The sequence below is a fragment of the Bubalus bubalis genome, chromosome 1, assembly GCF_019923935.1.
Source record: "Bubalus bubalis isolate 160015118507 breed Murrah chromosome 1, NDDB_SH_1, whole genome shotgun sequence".
NCBI classification, from domain to species: domain Eukaryota; kingdom Metazoa; phylum Chordata; class Mammalia; order Artiodactyla; family Bovidae; genus Bubalus; species Bubalus bubalis.
The window spans coordinates 165,930,202-165,950,551 of NC_059157.1; the positions used below are offsets into that span (position 1 = coordinate 165,930,202).

A 20,350-nucleotide genomic window follows, 5' to 3' on the forward strand; every position below is an offset into this window, starting at 1 on the left:
TCCGACTTTTTATGACCCCATGGACTACACAGTCCATGAAATTCTCCAGGCCAGAATACTGGAGTGGGTAGCCTTTCCCTTCTTCAGGGTGTCTTCCCAAACCAGGGATCGAACCCAGGTCTGCCCCGTTGTGGGCCGATTCTTTACCAGCTGAGCCACAAGGAAACGGAGGGCTGAGGCTTTATTCAGAGACCCTTACGAAGTGGCACAGCAGGTACTAGGAGCGGGGGCGGGGGTCCCTGAAGGACCAGGGCTGCATCTCCCCTTTGGCTTGGGGAGGTGGGGCACGTCACGGGGTGCCTCCCCTTTCTCTGCTCCCGCAGGATCTCCAGTGCTAGTCCAGTCGAATCTCCAGTTCTAATCCTTGTTCCTCTGGATCGTTGTGTCCACTTTTCCAGCCATGCCCCTTACCGTCTGCCATGTGTATGTGGGCCGGGGGGGGGGGGGGGGCGGGGCGGGGGGGGGCGGGGGGGGGAGGTGTCTTCTGGGTTTAGCCTAGAAGAGGAGGCGCCCAATTCGCCAACTCCTTCTGAAGACCCGCCCCCTTCACACCCACCTCAGCCTGGAGAGTCTCAGTGATTCTAGGACAGAGTTCATCCGGAGGCCTTCCTGGAGGCGGTGGTCAAACCGGCAAACCAAATTAAATAGTGTAAAGGCCGGGTCTGAGGAATGGGATCCTGGGTGCTTTCCGATCCTGCCTTACATCTTGAGAGAAGGGGCACAGGTATTAAGTCCTGTCATCCGTTTTCACTGTCCCCTCCCCAAGTTCTCTGCTTAGCCAACATCAGACTTCAAGAACAAGGTTTAAATAGGATATATGTTAACTTCACAACTCCCCTTCCGAGTCGGAATGAAGACACAGTGGCCACTCCAGTCTGTTCCTCTTTGATATTATAGGAGCCCCTAAGGATATTATAGGAGACTCTTAAGAAATTTACATGGGACTCTAACGCTGTTCAGGCTGGGATTGTATGCGAGGGACCCATGAGGGTAAAAAACTGAGTGAGCCGAGCTCTTCTGATTTTCCGCGGTTGCGGATGGGGGAGGGGGCGAGGTCCCGGCAGGGTGGGATGAACACATTTCTCCTTATATTCAAAGGCCTTAGCTGTCAAAGGCCGCAGCATTTGAACTAAGAACCTGACGATGGGTCACAAACAGCGGGCCTACCGCCTTCAGAGTTAGCTTCTCTCCAGGCTGCGTGCGCTGCAAAGTTTAACTCTATTATCAAAGGGGAAATTGCAAAGTGACTTCTGCAAATCCCAAGACGGGGTCTCGCCAGCAGCTCTGGGGTGGATAGTGGGGTAGGGGACCACAAGTGAGGTGAAAAAAAGAGCGGGGGAAATCAATTGAAAAAAAAAAAATAAAGATACATGCGGGATTAAATAAACTAAGAAGCTCAGCCAGCGGAACTCCAGATCTGGGTTTTGAAACCGAGTCTATCTACCTTTGGCCATCTGGCTGTTTTAAGCTCTGCCCCATGCTGTATGATTTTAGCTGAAAATCTCTTCCGTTGCAGCTTCGCTTTTATTGAATTCATCAAAAGCAAACTTTCCCTGAGGTTTTTTTTTTTTTTTTAAGAAGGCTAAAATAATACGCCGACCACTGTGACATTCTCCGCGCCCAGGCCATTTTTCATAACGCCGCGGATCGGCTTTTGTGCCTCTGAGGCAACTAAACAGATGAATAACGAGCAAAGTCTCCCGAAAGTAAGCTAGCAGCTTTTCTCAGCTCGAAAAAAGTTAACTGAAATGAGAGGTGCATGTAAAAACCCACACCCAAAGATGGGGGCCACACTTTTATTACTCTGAATGACAACGACGTCTTTTTAAAAGCAACTAACTCCCACACCCGCGCGGGCGCGCGCGCGCGCGGGCGCACACACACACACACACACACTAGCACATTTGCGCACACAAACCACACAAACTTTAAGCCTTGTGAAGCTGCCCAGGTGGTGTTTAGGAAATTTGGGTAAAGAAAGAATGAAGGAAGAGGTACTTGAGGCAGATCCTAACTGGCAAGATGTGAGAAGGGTAAAACTCGGTTTTATTTAGTTTTTTTATTTATTTTTTTATTTTTTACATTGTAGCTAGTTTGAAAGTTGATTTCTGGCAAGAGGAAAGAAAAGGCTGCAACATTAAAAGAAGAATCAGAGTGTTAAAAGGACGCCCAAAATGTAGTATTGTGGCAGGTCGGGGTAAGTTACTTTTTTTTTTTTCCTCTCCTATGTTCTCTTTGGTTTTGGATAGCAGTACAAATGCACTTCGGGGAGAATTTTTCCTGTTGTTTCTAGGGAAAAGAAACTAACTCCAGGCTCTCTCCTGGGATGGTTGCCTCCTGCTACTTTGCTCTGTTTTTGCGGATGTTTTACAGGGAGGCGTTTTCTTCCCGAGCCCTGTCATCACGGTCCCAGAGGCCCCGGAGCCCAGAGTGTCAAGGGTTTGGAGAGCCGCTAGGGCCGCAGAGGCAACAAGTCCTGGCCTCTAGCCCCGGGCGAGCGCCGCACCGCTCCGCAGCTGAGCCAGGGGCTCGCTTCGCAGAAATGAATTTTGCACGTGTAAACTATTTGCCTGTGGACGCGCACAGCTGAGACCCTCCGGTTTATCAGGGGAAAAAACTCTCCCCTTAAATGGAGGGTTTCGGAAAAAGTCAGCCATTGGTTCTCGCCCAGATGATTATTGATGCAAAGTGAACCCTACGGGTTGGAGCGCGGGCACGTTTCTTTAACCCTAAAAGTCTTCCACTTCCGAATTGCTTACGCTGACTTCCACTCGAAATCGCTTGTATTTTTTTTTTTTCCAGGGGTGAGAAAAATAACTAGGAGTGATCTGTGGGAGATGGTGTAGACATGTGTTAGTGTGAGAGACACATCTCACTGGAAAGCGATACCCCATGTTCGCTGAATTGTAGAAAAGTGGCCCCAAAGAAACTGGAAAGGCGGCTCCCAGCGCGCGCACACACATTTCCACAGATATGTTTTGGAGATGCGTACTTATATGCACTTTACTGTCGCGAACCCGCGGCTCTGGGATTCGGTTTTGTGGTTTGAATAATATTGTTGGTCTGCTGTGTATTTTATGACACGAATATTTAGGCATCCATGCTGAGTGGTCGTTCATTGACGCACTAAACAGTAACCCGCAAGCGTCTTCCATGAGCCAGATTTTAATCAGTTTTAGTTCTCTCCTACTTAGCAGAGTGGAAGAAACGCGAGCTGCGCCAAAGGTTGGGCAGAGCCGATCCAGTTGTTGGCAAACAAATCTTTGCCAGTTATTGCTGAGGAAGCCCAGAGAAACTGACTTAGGAAGCCAGAGAGAAGTTGACAAGAGAGCTGATCGCGGATCGGAGGCGATTTTGTTCATTAGCAGGCGCGACTCCTGCGCTTGGGTCTGGCGGGGCGAGCATATAAAATGCAACTTTTGCCCCATTGGTTCGCTAGGTGAATTAGCGCATACTGGGACTGAACAGTCCTTGACCTTTGCCTTTATGTTTGCGCAAATGTTTGCCTAAAACACAATCGGCCTTGACAAGGGAGCATGCTACCGTGTGACACTGCCTATTCACCAGATAGATGTTCCCTGCCACACACGACCCAGAGCAGCCTTTTAAATAGCTTAGGTATTTGTGCAAACCGTATAAATTAATGTCGGATGATTGCTAGTTGCTAGTTAAATAGAAGACAGTTCGGGTGTGGGATACACATCTCTCTCTGGTCTTTTTTTTCCCTCCCCCCTTCAAGTAGTCAACAAGATAATCAGAAAACAAAACTGGTAGTGCAGGAAAGTTTATATTTGAGGGAGTCAAGAAATTCTTGTTTGATTATACCCATGACATAAGACTGTAGTTCTCCTACAAATGACTTTTCCACAAAGATGGGGAGTGGATGAAGGAAGAGAGGGGAACAGTGGGGAGAACTGGGGGACTAATGCTTAGGACAATTGGTAATGGGGAGGTTTAGGAAACAAACCCGAAGATCCTGGAGGATTTATTGTTCCTGGAGGAGCCATGAGAGTGAAGAAGCTCTCCGGGGCCCCAGGAACCCTGTGGGACTGGGGAAGTTCTCTCGACTTTTGAGCTTTATGGTTCTGAATACTTCCTCCAATTAAACTAAATACTTTAGCAGGTGGAGAAAAACATCTTGTGAAAATCTAAAATTGGTTCAAACCCTCTTTTTAACTAGTACTTTGTAGATCCGAAATGATTTAGAGGGCTGGGCTGCCTTTCCCTGAACTTTGACATGGGGAAAAAAATGAACTTCCCTTGGCTTTGTTTCCTAGCTGGCTTCAGAATTTTCCACATTCCTTTCTTTGCCATCAAGATGGCAACACATCACAGATTTCCAGGGCTTAATTTCTGTGGCAGGTAGAACTGTAGTAACAGAGAGGACAAATTAAAAAGAACTGGGGCATTTGAAGTACTCCCTTTAGGGAGTGTCATTCCTTTGGGTGAGTGGAGTGTTTACTTTGTTCCAAAAGGATGGTGTTGATCAGAGAAGCACAAACTCAAGCCACAATCTGGGGATGCAGATTTAAATGTCCCAAGAGCCTCTATAGTTTCTCCAAACACTGGCCAAGTCTCTTTCAGGTTTCCTTTAACCTTATGCAGGTGGACAGGAGGGTGGGTCACCAGTTCTCCTTGGAAGCCCTTCTCTAGTTCTCTGGGCTGAATTTACTTTTTCACTCCTGGGGGTTATGGGTCAGAGCTGGGGGAAGTTTCTTTAACAAAACCTTTGTCCCCCAGAGAATTTTGGTGTAGCACAAAAGCAGTAGAAAGGTAGCAACAACAAGCCCAGAATGCAAAAGAAAAAGATAAATTTGAGAACAAGTAACTTGCAGAGAATTGGAATCAGGAGGGGCTCAAAAGAAGAATGAACCTAAGGGATATAGAAAAAAATTAAGGACACTACCTCTGTTTTTCAGTAATTCCTCCTTAAGAATTTCTTCACTTACATATAAGATTCGTTAGTTTATCCTTGTTATTTAATTAATAATGTGGTAGGTATAAATCATTTCAAAACAGTCTGTAAGTTTCACAGAAAACAATGTGAATGATAGCCTGTGTATTTTGTCTTTAGGTTTAGGAATGTAGGAAATTGGATATACACAGAAATAAGACTTAAGTTCTCAGAGAATATTTTCTTAAACTTATAATCATTTAAACTATTTAAAAAAATTGTTTCATTTAAAAGTAAAATGACTCTAGGTATTCCCTTTTCCCTCCTTGCCCCTTGTCACCATTCCCCAATCTTTTAGAGAATTTAGAAATTAAAGCGGTAGAATGCACATTTTAGGGCTCAGTCCTTTGAGATATTCTACAATGATATGGAGAAAGCAGGGCAATAATATGTTTCTAGCCTCTAGCAATATGTTTCCAGCTATCCTATAGTTGTGCCTGAGGTAGATGAAGTTTGTTCAGGCTTTTGGGTGAATTGGGACCTAGCATTCACAACCCATGATGATGAATATAAAAGAGAGGTTCAGGTCTAGTTCTTATAAAAATCAGTTTAGGAAACCAAGAAATTTTCAAATTTGCTTAGTTTTAAATAGATACATTTTAATAAACCACATCTAGTTAGAAAATATCTGTTATATAAAACATATTTCACATATATTCTAGGTATCAAAAATTATTTAGTCTCTGTGTTCATTTATTCTATTATAATAAAGCAAATTGAAGGGAGATGATCATTCAATCTTATTGCTGGAAGACATCTAGAAATTGTGCATATTTTTGGCCAAAGTTAAAATATCATCAAATAATTATATTGTGAAGTCTGTATGTGTTTTTTTCTGGCAGTGGTCAAGATGACATATAGTAATTTTATTGACACAAAATATTGATACATAATTGCCAAAACCATTCTTATTCAAATGAATAACACAACTTTAATGGAAAATAAAGGAGGAAAGATTTTTATCATTTCTGAAAATAATCAAGCTCTTATAGTAATGTTATTTTCCTTAGAGGAAAAAATAGATCTAAAATTAGTTTATAACTACAGTTGAGAAATGAAGGTAACTGATTTATTCTTATGAGTTGAGTAGTTCAGAAAATCTTTGCTGAAAATTTATTTGCATATGAAATTAATGTTCAGTTCATTAAAGGTAAAATGATTGCATTTGGCTGACACTAAAACTTAAATATCTTTTAGATTATTCTATAGTACACATTAACTTCTGTGTTAATAATATTCTTACTGATGACTATAAAATGACATCTGCCAGGATCTGTGAATTTTTTTTAATCTTACTATGCAGTGAAATTATTAATAAAGTGAAAAAGTAAGGTTTCAGGTGCTGGAGGGAGCATCCTAGACCTTCCTACCATTTTATCCCTTCAAAGATAATTCTTATCCCCTAATTCATGCAGACAATGCTTATATTGTTTTAATAATCCTCAACAATTACTTGCTATTAAATTCCATTCTACCCAGCAAGTGAACACTTACAGATGGCTTGGAGGCATGCGAATTTTACTATTAACAAGGGAACTTGAGTTGAAATAGCCTAAATTTGCCACCCCTAGACATTGTGTTTGTGCAAGTGAATAGCCAGGCTGTGTTAAAGTTGGGGTTCAGAGACCAGCTATTCCCTGGTTGATGACAGATCTAGGTTTTGTTGGTAGAGAAAAGGGGAGTCCTTCTCACTTCCTTCTTGATACACAAGCTCTGACCAAATTGTGCTCCTATCTCCAATGCCCATTGCATCTGACATCAGGCCCTAATTACCTGGTCCTGGCCAAGAGAAGGGGGAGGCTGGGGTAATACTGAACTGGGCTTGGATGCCAAGGGGCATTTCCAAGGGTCATGCAGATCTTCACCCTGAGAAGTGAGATTTAAGACTTGGATAAGCAGAACTTGTTCCTATGGACAGTTGTGGAAAATCCACCCCCTCCATCTTAATCCTCTCTCTTTTTGGTAAAAGTTGTGAATTCAGAGTTAAGGAAGAGGGAGGGGTGAAAACATTAGGGAGGGGTGAAGGGCCCCAGGCGCCGGCCCGGTAAAGAGCCCACACCTAAAGGTCTGGGAACATATTCTCAGCTGACATTTCAGGAGTTCCCTTAATTTGTCAATAGGGCTCAGCGCAGCGCGTGTTAATCAGTTACTCTCAGAAGCAGATCTCCACACTGAGCAGAACGAGGCGGGTACCGCGAAAGTGCGTGCGGAGGGGTGGGGGCTTATTCTCAGATTTATCAGAGCCGGCTGGTGGAGGAGTGAGGGGCCGGCTGTGAAGTTTTCCTGGCTTCCTACGCAGTTCCTCAGGCTTTTTGGATCCCTGTTTATTTGCAGGACCCCGCCTCCTGTAGCAGCCCTTGAGACTGACCCCTGTGGTCAGCTCCATCCTCCTTACTCCCTGTCTCCCACTTCTTCTGACACCTCATACTCTCATCCTTTCCCACTCTCAGTCCTTCACAAATCCTCTAGTCCTCACACTCCTTCCCAGTACCTCCCAGCCCTTGACTTTTTTTCCTTCTCACCCTATCCCACACACACACACACACCCACCAACTCCTCAAATGTCCTGCACCCACTTACTCCTCTCAGCCTCCTCATGTCTTTCACCACCCCACCCACACCTTTTCACCTCTATACCCCATTAAACTCCTACACACCCTCTCACAACCCCACAGGCTCCTCTTGCTCTCTGACACTTCTGCACCTCCCTAATCCTTTTATACCAGTCACTCCCCTTCCCTTCCTTCACAAGTCCTCATCCTCCACACTCCTCAAATGCCTCCTGGCATTGCCTCCACTTGTTACACCCACTTGATTCACATCTCCTGCACCACTCATAAGCACCCCGTATTTGGTCTCCTACTCTCAATCATGTACAGAGGCCAGCCCCTCAAACCGCCTTTGGCCTGGTGGTATTTGAGCTCTTCTCTGTTTTGGAGACGCTAGCTTCCAGCCTCTTCCCCTCAAACCCTCCTCCCTCCACATTTCCCTCCGCACCAGAGGTTAGTATCTCCCCTGCCCATTCGGGAGACAGACTTCTTTTTGGGGAAGGACATGTGGCTGCCTCCCCTCCACCTTCTTCATCCATAAGGAGCAGCTAGAAGCCAGTCCTCTGATTTGGCTTCTCTGCTGTCAGTTTTCAGCTTCAGAGTTGTCAGTCCAGCTTCCTGGACTGTACTCCCAGATTTGTCTTCTGAGTTCAGAGACAAATAAGTATAACATATCCAAAAGTATAACATATCCATCAGCAGCGTGAGTGATAGGGTCCTTTAAACTGATGGTTTTTCAACTTGATCAAGCTTCAGAATCACCCAGAGTCTCTTAAAAAAACAAAACAACCAGTGATTGCTAGGCCCCATCCCAGGACTTCTGATTCAGTAGACCTGAGGTAGAACCAGAGAGTTTGTGTTTCTAATGAGTTCTCAGGTGATTCTGAGGCTGCAGCTCTGGGAGCACCTTTTGAGAAAATGTAAACAATATCTCAGCAGTAGAGACAGAGAGAAGTCTGAAGAACATAGACGTTAAAGAGTAGAATGATGCTGGCTAGATGGGAAGAGTGCCCTCCCCAAATTTCCCAAGCCAGAAGATACTTTGGAAGTGTGAATTCACTCTGACAAAGATTTAGTTCCTCCAGAAATGACCAAATCATCTTCATGGTGAGGGCTTCTTCCATGAGAGGATGGGGAAAAAGAAAGAAGACTTGTGTCCAGGACATGTCTTTTTATAAGCCCTTAGTGTCCATTTTTCAGGAAGCTATGGTGTTTAGAACTGGAGTGAATTGGGCTTTGGTCACTGAAAGTGCTAGTCACTCTGGGTAAGTGAAGTCTCTCATTCATGTACGACTCTTTGTGACCCCATGGACTGTAGGCTACTGCCATGCTTCTCAGTCCATGGAATTTTCCAGGCAAGAGTACTGGAGTGGGTTGCCATTTCCTTCTCCAGGGGATCTTCCCAACCCAGGGTTTGAACCCCGGTCTCCCACAATGTAGGCAGACACTTTACCCTCTGAGCCACCAGGGAAGCCCAGTCACTCTGGGTAGGTTTACTCTTTGTGAGACTTGGTGTCTGTGTGTGTATGTGTGTGTTAGAGGCTTTGCTGACTACTTTTGTGTTTAGGCTTCATTCTGAATGGACAGGAGAACTCAGGCCCTGAAGAATCACCTTCTTTAGCCTAGGTGGTGGTTGCCATGATTACTTCCTGGTCTCTCTCCATCTGCTTGTAAAGAAGCATCATAGACCCTTTGGTCCTTGAAGGCTGGAAGGTGGGCCAGAAACTTTTAGCAAATTTATGTTCTAGAGAATGGTTTTCTTAATTTATTGGAACTACAAATGTATGTGTATAAAGGAGGAAAAACATAAAAAAGAAAAGAAAATCCCTCAAATTCAACTTTCTTTGTGTGGGTATATGTGTGTCTATGCGATATGCTTAACTGGTTAGAGAACACATACCATAAGCCTTCATGATCCTAGGCAATAGTTCGTTTTAGATTTGAGTTTACTTGACAATATAAAGCCCAAATCCTGATCACATGGATCAATAACAGCCTTATGTATTTGCTCCCAGCTGATTTTGCCAACAGTTTTCAATCTTTTTTTCTCTAGGTTTAGTGACCAAGGAAGATATTTGTAGTCTGCCTTTGGAGACTATGTCTAAGGAGATCTTGGTTAGAATTTGTACAAACCTTTCTATGTTCACAAAACCTTAGCAATATTTCAACACCCCCAAACTTTCCCTCCACATTACAAATAATTATTCTGTTCTAATATGCATTATGAAACATCTAACTGCACTGACATGTCCCTCTTATAATCCTGTTGTTAAAAATGACTGGAATTTTGTTAATATATAGCTTCTTTTCTGGTTTGAAAAGAAATTAAATTGTCCCAAATGTCCACTTGTTGGCACATTTTCTTAGTTATATTCTAGCCCAAAACATTATAGAGATTGCTAAAATGTTCCAAGAGATTAGAAGCACACTATCCCTTGCCTGGAGAATCCCAGGGACAGGGAAGCCTGGTGGGCTGCTGTCTATGGGGTCGCACAGAGTCGGACACGACTGAAGCGACTTAGCAGCAGCAGCAGCAGCTCCTTGAGAAATGCTAGGTTGGACATCACACTACCAAAACAATCATCCTCCAGATTTTCACAGATTTCAAGTTGGTCTTGCTTTCCTTTCTCCACTTTATGATTTTATAAGAGTGGAGCTTTACCTAGTTTTATGTCAAATGGGAGCTTTTAAATACAGAAAGCCAGAGGTTGGTTGCCAAAGGAATTGGATACTTAAGTGTAAAAATTTTTAAGTCCTCTTTTCTTATTAATTTTGAATTGAGATGAATGTAATACACATCTATTTGTGTTTTCTAAGTAGAATATTCACTGGACAAAAATCAATCTATAAACACGTTGTCTGCATATAAGACACAGGTGTAACTGGCTCAATTAATATTGCTTATATTCAAGTCGTGAGTGATGAACATATTATTTAAAGAAATGCTTCAAGTGTCTTAAGGTTGAAGTTCTTACAATGGTCTTGGCTTGGGGAAAATGGCCCAAGTATGTTTTGGCTCAAAGGTGTCTCTCCAGAAATCTATTGTGGCAAGTGACATATGACGATTATAATAATATTGTTACTGTCACTTTGGTGGGGGGGCCCACTGAATTTAGTGTCTGTTTACAGATGGTTTGGCATTTCCCCCAACCCTCTTATCATCCTTTATGGGAAAGGATGGCTGTTGATTGTTTCTTGACTTCTGCGTCTTAACCACTCCCTCCTGGCTGGGTAAACCCCTCTCCTGCCCCCTAGCGGACGGTTTGACAGTCTACCAGCAGTCAAGACAACCTGCGATTATTTATTGATCATCTGCTGTATGCCAAGTACTGTGGAGAAAGCTGAAGCGTGTCCAGGTCCGGACAGAGCCCACTGCCATGCAGGGGCTTTGTTACATGATTTAGGATTGAGCAGATATTCTAGCTTTGGGTCCCTGTGTGACTCCTCACCTGGGGGCCTCTTCAGAACCCTGATCTCACCCATGCTGCACTTGGAGCCCTACTGGGTGCATCTCTGGCCACCAGAAGCTCTTAGCTACAGCCAGTTTGAGATGGAGAGGCTGGCTGCCCCTTGCCCGGCCCGGTTATAATTTGCGTCCTCTTGTATAGAGCTGTCCAGTTTGACCTGTAGTTACAACCAATCCTGGATCAGCATTGTCAGTCCGCGGTTCCACCACACTGTTTGAAGGGCCCCATTTTGTGCAGTGGCAGACACAACAAAACCCAACTTTCCTCTGTGACTTTGTTCTTTTGATTTTTAATAGATCAAAGACGTGGAGGGAGGAAGGAAAAGCTGGGGAGGGGGAAAGAGAGGGTGTAGGGATTGTTGTCGTGTCAAGATGCAGCGCCCATTTGAGGCCACTAGCCCCATTAGAAGGGAAAAGTGCACGGAAAAGGGCGAGAAACCTGCACTTGGCGCGGCATTGTTCCGGGGATTCGAGCTGCGGTGGCGGCCGCCGCCGCCATACAGTACAGTCTCCATGGCAACGCAACCTGCTGCTGCCGCCGCTAAAGTTGAAGGCGCTTGAAAGGGCTTGAAGAGACCAGAATCACAACCCTATTTCGGTTCCCCGGGAACAACGGGGTGAAAATGAAGAGAAAGAAAGGAGGAGGAAAGGAAGAAGGAAAGAAAGAGGGGAGGGGAAGGGAGAGGGAAAAAGAGGGGGAGAGAGGATATGAATGAATGAGGGAGGGGAAGAGAAGAGAATATGAGAGGGGAAGGGGGGAGGCCAAGAGAAACCCCACCCTAGGCCAATGAATGCTGGCATTGTCTCTTCTTTTTTGGATCTGATTTACCATATCATAACCCCCAGGAAGAAGAAAACATCAATATCCCGAAGGAATGGAGATGTTTCTATGGAAAACCTAGGAATTTTAGTCCATAACAGATCTGGTGTAAAAAAATCAAAGAGATCAAAGGCAGAGCTCCCAGGAGTATAGATGCGTCTGTGAATTAAAGATGGACGATGCAGACTACAAAGTACTTTTTTCTTCTTTATTCAGTCCTCTGTTTCCATTTCAAGGGAGGCGCTGGCCTCATCATATCTGAACTAGACCATCACTGTGAACAATGTCATGAAGGGGAATAAAAGGGGGACTGGGGCACCAGGAACTTGGCTTCCCCTGCTCAACCTGGTTTCCAACCATCTTCTCCAGTGGGTCTCAGGGAGGTGTCAGCCCTGCACTCAAGGAGCTCCTGGTAGAAACCTACCCTCACCCTCAATCCTACAGGAGGACTTAGGAAAAATAAGATCTGCTGAAATTAGGGGAAGAGAAGTTGTGTTAGGCTGGCTTCTCACATCACCCAATTAAACTCAGGACAGGCTGTCGTGGTGTGCAGTTCTGGGGGTGCAGAGGACACAGCAGTGTCTTTAGGCCAAGATGTGGACTCGGGGTGGGGCATAGGACATCCTGGGTCTGGGAGTTTTCTGGCATCCCAACAGTTGTCTTTGCAGATGTGAGTTACTGGCAGCTCTTCCAAGAGAGGAGCTGGCCAAAGGGGAAGACTTTGAGGGGGCAGTTCAGTGAGGTACCTCCCACCTTGTGTGTGTGCTAAGTCACTTCAGTCCTGTTTGACTTTGTGCGATCCTATGGACCATAGCCCACCAGGCTCTTCTGTCGATGGGATTCTCCAGGCAAGAATACTGAAGTGGGTTGCCATGCTCTCCTCCAGGGGCTCTTCCCAACCCAGGGATCAATCCTGGGTTTCTCAAGTCTCCTGCATTGGCAGGCGGGCTCTTTGCCACTAGTGCCACCCGGGGAAGCCCCACCTCCCACCTTACATCCCCTCATTGCACATCTAAGAAACAAATTCTAAATGTTTTTGAGATACTGTTGGCAGGATAGACTAGCGGACTTTGCTTTTTAAGTCTAAGGCAAGTTGCAAAGTCAGGGATGGGGATTCCAGGGTGATTCGGTAGACAAGCATGGAAGGAATGGACCAGCCGCAGCAGCCCTAGATGGATGTCTCGTCCATGTGCACAGAGAGAATCCTCTGGCCTAGCCTGCAGAGAGAGTGAGAGTGAGAGAGAGAGAGCGTGTGTATGTGAGTGTGTGTGTGTGTGCGCGCGCGCTGCACTCTGAGAAGGGCTGCTCCAGGCTTGTGGGCTTGCTGTCAGGTTCCTTCCGGACCTTGTGGCTGAGAAATTAAAACAGTAAATTTTCAAAAGCTGGAGACTCTCCGCCTCCTCCGGAAGGAGGCGAAGATAATCAGCCCGACGGCTTGGACGCGTGTGTGGGGAGCCAACCCTCCGGAGGCGGTGGGCCTTTGCCCCACGAGTCTCCCCTTCGATTTCCCCAAAGCCAACGCCGGCAGACGAATACTGGAGAAGTCAATGAAGCTGTTTGCAAACACGCGCGGGCCGGCGCGGACACGCCAGAGTCGGAGCGGCCGGAGGGAAGAAAGCCGGTTCCCAGGGCGGGATCAGCATCTGTACCCGCAGCTGGCGGCCCGGGGTCAAGCCCGACACTAAGTAAACAGAGCGGCGGCCAAGGGGCCCCATTGTATCGGCCGCCGTTGTCCAGCCGCGCCTTGTCTGGCCGGGGCTGGAGACTCCTTTGCTGCTCCAGCGCCAACTCTGTGCACAAAAACACACCGGACCAGGCTGCACATACCACCTCCCCCGATGCCGCCAGGGCTTGTCTTCGGTCTCTTTTTAAGCAGCGCAGCCTCTCTGGACATTTTTTCTTCTCCTTAAGTTATAGAGCACGGGTGCAAAAAATCCAGAACTTGGGGAGAGAATGGGACGGGGGAAGGGGAGAGAGTCGGGGAAAGATCCCCTCCCTTCCCGAAAATGGGAGTGAGAAGGGCTTTATTACAGAACAAAAGAATAGGAGGTTGAAAATCGCAATAAACACGAAAGCTAAAATGGTCTTGTTAAACAGGGGATCTTTGGTTTTCCTGGTGGCTTAGACGGTAAAGGACCTTCCTGCAGTGCAGGAGGCCCGGATTGGATCCCCGAGTCAAGAATATCCCCTGGAGAAGGGATGGCAACCCACTATTCCTGATTGGGAAATCCCATGGACAGAGGAACCTGGCGGGCTACAGTTCATGGGGTCGCAAAGAGTCGGATTCAATCGTGTCTGAACGACTTTCACTTGTTCATCCCGAGTTGTCTGCCTTGGAGAAGCTGGTACAGGTGCTGGAGGAAAGATGCAGGAGGCAGGAGAAGGAACCAGAGAAGTGCCTTTCCTGAGCTGTGGGATAGGTGTGTTGATCTTGGACTCACTGAGGGGGCTGACAGAAATGCCCTGAGGGTTCAACCCCCTTGGGTGGCACTTTGTAGATCTAAATTTCTCCAGAGGATGAAAATGAAAAATTTTACACTTTCTCCCCACAACACCTGCTCTTTCCCCCCTCAACAAGGGTGGGCAGGGCACTGGAAGCCCTCAGGAGGGGTAATAGGGTTTTAGACTGGTTTTGTCTGGTTCAGGTTCTCCCAGAACTACAGTGCAACTTCAGCCTGAGCTGCTGAGCCAAAGTTTACTAAGTAAACTTTACAAAGTTTACTAAGTAGTGTTAAATGACTTTTCCCTCCCACAGCCCAGAGCCTGGAGCAAGAGGGGTGCAGGCTGAGGGGAAATTCACAGCACCTGATGAAGTCAAGAGATGGCTCCTGAGATGAAGCTTCTTACAGCTTCCAGACCCACCTCCACCCAGACAAGCTCTTCAGACTCTGTGCTTCCCCCTTCAGAGGTACCTGTGGGAAGCACTTCTTGAAATTAAGTTCTGATGGGTCAAGTCCAAGGCCTGTCAAATGTTTGGAACCTGCTTTTTGGGCCCTCACTGAATCCAAAGTCAACCAGGTGGTTCAGATTTTCAGAGACCAGCTTGAGTTACCTCAAATGAGAGTGGTGCCTAAAGTCCAGAGCTGTGGCTAATGACACTTGCCAAAGGGTCAGTCACTTGCCTTCTTGCTCTGGGGGGAAAAAAGAAAGAATTGGCTGCTCTTTTCTTGGTGCTTGGTGCTAACTCCCTCATGATCCCTTTTCTCTATCTTGAGAAAAAAATATTAAATTCCATTTTGAATAATGACCATCTCCCAGACATTAAAGAATAAGACTTCATCTGGCTTAGGTGGCTTCTCTCATTTCTTTTATTCAGCCAACTCCTAAATTTAGGAAGCTGGAAGCAAAAATCATACCAAAAAATTTAAGCACTGTCAGGATGTTGCTGCTGAAATAAACTTTAGTGCCTGACCGACTGAAACCTTTGACTTGAGTTTCAAGGACTCAAGCTCCTTCTGTATCTCTATCAATGCTCAAGAATTTGGATTGTTTTTAGCCTTTTTTTGTCTTTTTAACAATCAAGAGACTGGCAGAGCTGAAGGCCAAAGTTCTGAGAAGCATAAGCTACAAAGTTTCTGACATACAAGTGTGTGTGTGTGTGGGTGGGTGGTGTGGGGTGGGGGAACCTTGAGATCCCAGCCCATCGAAGCTGAATTGTCAAAGTTTAATTAACACGAAGAATGGATGAGTTTTAAGCATTCTGACATCGGCTCTAATTGCTTTTGTGTGTGCTTTTATGTGTGTGAAAGATTTGCTGGTGGTGGGGTGGGGTGGGAGCTCAATCCAACCACCGGGTTCCAGGAAGTTTGTCTTCCTGTTTCCCTAACCAGGAAAACTGGGGGAATTAAATGGAAACTTTTGAATGAACGCGGGTGTCCTGGCCAGATGCAGCAACAGCGTTTTTTCTCCTCAGTCAGTGCAGTGCCCGGTGGACAGATGACAAGGAGACCGCGAGCCTCCCAGTACGGTCAGGTGTGTAGAAGTTTTCCAGCAGCCCTTTTTCCTGAACACTTATTTGCAACTTGCAGGATTTTGTGTGTGTGTGTTTGTATTTGTTTGGTGAGCCATTTGCCGAGGACAAATCCGATGGCAAATCGTTCCTCAGGCGGTGGTCCAAATTCTTCAAATAGCTGGCGCTCGGGGGCGCGCGTGGCAGAAGAGACTGGAAGCCCCGCCAGGCGACTCCAGCCTCAACTTTCCAAACACTGCGCTTGTTCTCTGCGTTGGATGCGAGCCTGCCCTGCTCGCAGGACTCCCCTATGAATTGGAAAGGATGTGGGAAAATATTGGGTAACTCTGCCACATCCCCAACAAATAATCAGGGTAATTAAAATGACACAGATGCTGGTGTTGGACTTCGCGGTTTCTATGATCATTAAGACCAGAGACTTAAGAAAAAAAAAACTTAATTAAGGCTAATGACGGCGCTCTTCTTCTCCTGAATAGTTGGCAGGTTAAGCCAATTAGACACATTCATCAAATTCTTTCCACCAAGTTTTGATAGACATTAGGATATATTCTCAATTATGCGCAGAAACTCGCACACTTCTAATAGCTTAGCGGCAGCGCAGCGGGGAGGCGTCCCGACCCACGTTAGGGAAGAGCGTTCCTTCCGTCCGGTCCCAGGAGGCCGTTTGCGCCGGGGGCGTGGGTTCAAGCATGGATTTTTCTAGAGTAGCACTAGTCCCTTTCCTACCCAACTTCTTTTAATAGTTTCTTAAAATTAACGAATTTTCCGTTCTCAAAGTCGCTCCGAGTGGTCAAGATTCCGACTTGCGGGAGCGTTTGGCAAAATCGAACTCATCTTGGCGCAGAATAGCGCCTAGAAAAGGCCAGAATTAAGAATCCGGAGAATGGAAATCGAATAATAGGAAACTCGGTATTAATTCTCTTTTTGTACTTGCCCCAGGATCTGCTGCAGAGGCCAGGAGAGAAGTGTGTCTAAGGGGCTCAGATTTTGGGGGGTGGGGGGGGAGGAGCTGCAGGAGGAGGCGAGTCTGGAGCACGCTCCCGCCCAAGTATTGAACACCCCAACGACCTGGCCTGGCCAGGTCAGCCCGCCTGGGCGTGATGTGATCGGCATGATCCTCTCGGGTAGATTTAAGACTTCTTTACCTCAAGTTGAAAGTTGAATCCAGCCTAGCAGAGAGAGCTGTGGAAGTTGAACTTTTTAGGCAGTGTTCCTGTGGCTTATGCTGGTCTGGCTTCCTCTGAAGTACAAGTTCCCTGCGTTGGCTCAGACCCCATGCAGCCTGCTATTTGATCAAGGACTTCCCTTCCTTTGTCCCTGCAGTGATAGACATCTTGACGAGCTTGAGTTTGTGGGGAAGAAAGAGAAGATTCTACCTGCTAGGTTCCACCTCTGGTGTGTGTTAGTTGCTTAGTTGTGTCCCACTCTTTGCGACTCTGTAGAATGTAGCTCACTAGGCTCCTCTGTCCATGGAATCCAGGCAAGAATACTGAAGTGGGTAACTATTCCCTTCTCCATTCAACAGCAGAAAATGGGGCCTCAAAGCCGATCCTAGGGTCTAATACACGTCATCTAACATGTGCCCATAGGTGTAACATTTTTATGCATAAATATATATATTTGCATTATATATGTATATTTCTATATTTATCTCACCTAATGCAAAACACCATCTTGATGTATATTAACATACTCTTTCACTTTCTTTTCATATATTACAAGAGCACATTAAATGAGGTGTATGTGTATTACATGGTGTGTGTTGCAATTAGGATTTATATGTATAGATGGTGATACATATTATAGTAGATGTGTATTGCCATTTGTATATTAAGAGATGATAATAAAATTGCACACAGGGACCAACATTATTAGGAAGCATATTATAAATTAGGTGATCTTTATATATACTAAGGCTGGAGACACATGCATTTGTTTTAAGAGTGTGTTTTACAATTTTGCATGATGCAGAGGATGTCTTTGAGCTCTAACCCTAGCTGGCAGAGATGATAATAGCACCTTCTTTGTTGTGCCATTTCTAACTTCCCACATCTCTTACACTATCTTGATGTAAATAAGAAAATCATCAAAATAGGTAGATGAACTAAACACTCCAACTTTTTCTCCAGTTAGCCTTAGCTTAACTGGCCCCTTAGCCTTAAAGATAGTTTCCTTGGGTTTTGAGTTTGGTTCAAATGTTCCCTCTGCATGTCGAGTTTCGAGGACCAAATTCCGTGGCTCTGAGACCTGGGATAAGGCCAGTTGAGCAAAGGGCGTGACTCAACCTTACTCCTGACATCAGGAAATACGGTAGTTGATCAGGAGGAATAATATTTAAGTTGAGGGCCAGCATTTAGACTGTTGGGCATGAGAGCACAGTTCCTAGGTGGATATATATAAACATTCTTAAGCCAGCGGTGTTTGAATGTGAGTCTGTGACAGCAGCTTTCAAGTGAAGCCGGGAGCAGGGGAGTGGAAAGTTTGCAGAGCTTCGATTTGCAAGAGGAAAAACTTTTTGAACTCTCCACGCAGATGGTGCCAATTCGCCTGTAATCATTTTCTTTGCTCCCCCGGAAGCTGCTCTCCAAGCGAAGCCCCAAAGTAAATAAACACCCGCTTCCCGGCTCAAAGTCATGCCTTTAAAGGGAACACCGTCGGTCTAATTACGCTTGAATTATGCAAGGAGCTCGGCGAAGGATGGAACTTTTAGACAAATAATTGCGCCATTGTGTGCGGCCGGCCGGTCCGCGCGGCCTCCCTCTAGTTTTCATCGCTCCACGCTCCGAAGGCGGCGGTCTCGAAGCCACCTGAAAACCGCCGCCGGGGGCCGAGCCAGAGACTCCTGCCTAATTAACCTAGTTTTCCACCCGGTAGATGTCAAGATTTCAGAAAAAGGGTTGGCGGAGGAAAGAGAGGGACACCGGGGTTTCCCCTACCTCCTTCCCTGGAGTCGAAGCAAAGTTGCCTTGCCAAGTGTTGTGATTGCTTGAAAGTTTTTGCAATTCAGGCCAAAAAACAAACACAAAAAAAAACTTGAGATGTCCAGGGAATTGCTTGGAAAAGCTTCCCGGACTATTTGGGGAGCCTTGAGAAGACAGAACGTTTTGGAAAATGAAAACCTTGTCTCTTTAAGTAATGATTCAGTAAGTCATCGTGGTCAAACAACTTCTCAAAAGTGGGGGATAAATGGGGGAATGGGAAGACACCCCCCTAGTAATCTCTAGAGGGTCAATTAATTTTCCAAATAAGAATGCATTTAAATTCACTTCAGATATAATTTCCTGAATAAGTAAAGTTAGGAATTTTAACCTTTCGTAGGAATTTGGTGAGGGTCACACTTCTAATCACCCAGCTACAATTGTTTGTGATGGTATACTTAAATATCTATGCCGTGTCAAAACCCAGGAGTTCATCTCCATTTACTTTAATATGTCTAGGACTGCCACTGCTTTTTTTAAGGATAGGAAGTCATATATTTGTATCATGTTATCACAAAAATCTGTCTGTAATTACCTCTAATCCTTATGAGTTCATATGGAAACTGTACTAAAATAATTGAATAGCACACTGTTTGGCTTTTTAAGTACTCTCTTCAGTGTCTCCCTACATTAGCAACGTTTACAATATATACTAGCCCTCTATGAACATAATTTTGGAAGACAGTACATAGGGTTTGAAATTTACAGAAGAGGGGGACTGAATGAGCATTAGAACAGAAAACTGAGCCCTTGTAGATTATTAGAAAAAGTTTTTTTAAAAAAAATACAGATGCCTTACTATTCAATTAGTTGATCCCCTCTAGCTTTAAAAACACCACAGGACTCTAGCTAAAGGTGTACACAAACATTTTCCCAGAGGGCTTATGTATATTTATTTATTCATGGAGTCCAAGGCAACCAGTATTTTATAAGCAGATATAGTAAAATGTCGAGGGACTAGTGGAGGGAAATGCTTCTGAAGTGAATTCCTGAGGAGCCAGTTCCTGAATGGTATTCTTTCTTTAGGAAAGTTAGTTATCAGCCCACAAATATTTCAGTGAAAATAATAAAGATGCCTTGAATTAATGGGTTATGAATCTCAACAATTAACTACTCTGCATTTTTCATTGACCATGTTTCTATTCACATGCACAGAAATCAACCTCTGTACACACAGACATATAGGCAAAAAATACCCCTAGAAAGATAAGTCATTAATACAGACATGAAAACCGATGGCAGGGAGAGAATCAGATTAGGTAACAGAGAGGATGAGGGCTGCATGCATGTCAGCTGAGTCTGACTTTAGAAAGTGCTAATTTATGAAATCCCACTTGGCTGAAGATGCAGGCATCTTTGGGTAGCCCCTGACTAGGTGACTAGAAAGTGAGCAGGAAGCCCTATAATATGTGCTTCCTCTAGAGTAAGAATTAAAATAAGGAAAACTGTTCTAATCTCATGTTTAATATTTAGGATTCTAGGAGACTTGACAGGAGATGTTTATCTATTTTGAGTCTATAAGGTAAAAGATTTGCATTCATTGCCTCTTTCGCCCTCCCAAACTTCTCTGTATCTGTTTTCCTGTTTACCTCAAACTCCTTCAAATTTTATAA

At 45.2% G+C, this 20,350-nt stretch overlaps 1 long non-coding RNA gene across 2 annotated transcripts; it reads left to right on the forward strand.

Moving 5' to 3' along the window:
* Window positions 1-1,720: 1,720 nt before the first annotated feature.
* Window positions 1,721-12,542, forward strand: LOC123334513. 2 transcript variants are annotated; one of them, XR_006552512.2, is made up of 3 exons: window positions 1,721-1,994; window positions 2,090-2,197; window positions 11,816-12,542. It is a non-coding gene; the product is annotated as an uncharacterized LOC123334513 (long non-coding RNA). The 2 variants fall into 2 exon arrangements; XR_006552511.2 differs by lacking the exon at window positions 11,816-12,542 and adding an exon at window positions 2,374-4,801.
* The last annotated feature ends 7,808 nt before the right edge of the window (window positions 12,543-20,350 follow it).